Source organism: Elaeis guineensis, chromosome 8 (assembly GCF_000442705.2).
Source record: "Elaeis guineensis isolate ETL-2024a chromosome 8, EG11, whole genome shotgun sequence".
NCBI lineage: Eukaryota > Viridiplantae > Streptophyta > Magnoliopsida > Arecales > Arecaceae > Elaeis > Elaeis guineensis.
Genome location: NC_026000.2, coordinates 123,786,193 through 123,787,989, shown reverse-complemented (window position 1 = coordinate 123,787,989; position 1,797 = coordinate 123,786,193). Strand labels below are relative to the sequence as shown.

Sequence of the window (1,797 nt, the reverse complement as noted above, 5' to 3'; positions counted from 1 at the left end):
TACTTGCATTTCCAGACGGGCTATAGCTTGGGTGTTATTATTTATGAGTTGACCCGTAGTTTGCATAAAGCTGGTATGTGTTTTCATCATGGCTTCTAGGCTTTTCTCTAAAGAGGTAATTTTTTTGTCATTATCATGGAAGCCTGGCGGGTTGTTCATCACTGGGTTGGACCTTAGATTTTGCTGATTGAAATTTGGATTACCTACATTAGGATTCTGGGACCATGAGAAATTCGGGTGATTCCTCCAACCTGGGTTATATGTGGGTGCATAAGGATTGTTCAATGGTCCTTGATAGGTGGCATTCACCTGTGCACACTCATTCGAGTAGGAACATTCTTCTAAGACATGGTCTGGTGCATTGCACCCTTTACACATGGGTGCAGATATTTGATTTACATTGGCTGGTCTCTGTAATTCTAAGGCTTCCAATCTACGTGTTAAGGTTGCAATCTTGGCCTCTGATGCTAGGGTTGGTTGAATTTGATGCATTCCTCCTCTTGAAGGTGTAGCTTTATCAGGTTCCCTAGTTGTTTCCCACTGTAAATTTTTCTCGGCTAGGTCTTCTAAGAATTGCCAAGCTTCAGTAGTTTCTTTGTCCATAAATTGGCCTTGGCACATGGACTCTAGCATGGTTCTTGAGTTTGAATCTAATCCCTCATAGATGATCTGGCATAGTCTCCAAGTTTCTATTCCATGGTGTGGGCATTGGGTCAAAAGATTCTTGAAACGATCAAAGTACTTCCAAAATGATTCACCAGCTAGTTGGTAAAATTGATTTATTTCATTCCTAATCCTAGCTGTTTTATGATGGGGGAAATACTTTTTTAAAAATGTTCTCACAAAGCCCTCCCAAGTAGTGACAGAATAGTTTGGCAGACTATAAAGCCACTTCTTAGCATTGTCCTTAAGGGCAAAGTTGATTAATCTAAGTTTGACCTCATCCTCTGTTAATTGCAGTTTCATGGTTGCACATACCTCCTCAAATTCTCTAATAAATATATAAGCATCCTCTAATCCTGTGAATTTTGGAAGCATATTTATGATTTGAGGTTTGATTTCAAAATTGTTAGCTGTGGGTTGTGGCAACCTGATACAAGATGGTTGGATGGAGCCAACTGGATAACACAAATCCTTAAGGGTCATGGGTTGGATTGGTTCAGCCATTGGAACAACAGGAATTGACTCAATTCTAACTAGACGACCCGACACTCTTCTCCACACACGAGGTGTACGGTTCTCGATGTTTATACAATTTTTTTTTTTTTTTTTTTAATAAAATTTTTATGTATAAGGAAAAGAAAGAAAAGTTCTAAAGAGAAGATCTTAAGGAGTCCTAAATCTAAAGAAAAGTAACCAAATTAATTTTAATTTTAATTTTTTTTTTTTTTCAAACAAGTGAATCAATAAATTAAACTCAATCTATCCTAGGGTTAACCTAAATCTAGACAGCTCCTAACTGTTCCAAGATGACCCTTCAAACCTTCCAAGTGGAGATTGATCAACTAGTTAGCCAGGTAAGTATAAGAGGTGGGAGGTTCACTCATCGTTGCCTTTCTAGACACCAAACGAGTTGGCCAGGCCAGCAACTGAACCAATTTAACAAACCACCCTCAGGGACTTGCCTAGACACCAACTAATCAAACAACTCAAACTTGGTAGAACTCTTAGGGTTCCTTGTCCTATTGAGCTCGAATTGCTTAAGGTTGACGTCTAATTGATTTTAAGATTAAAAGTCTAGGTAATGCAATATGATGGAGATGGTTTTTGGGCTAAGGAAGGGTAATGAAATCCCCA

General features: G+C 38.6%; 1 non-coding gene across 1 annotated transcript; it reads left to right on the top strand.

Moving 5' to 3' along the window:
- The first annotated feature begins 691 nt into the window (after positions 1 to 691).
- On the top strand, positions 692 to 798 carry LOC140851363 (small nucleolar RNA R71). The gene has a single exon (XR_012134115.1). It is a non-coding gene; the product is annotated as a small nucleolar RNA R71 (small nucleolar RNA).
- Positions 799 to 1,797: the final 999 nt, after the last annotated feature.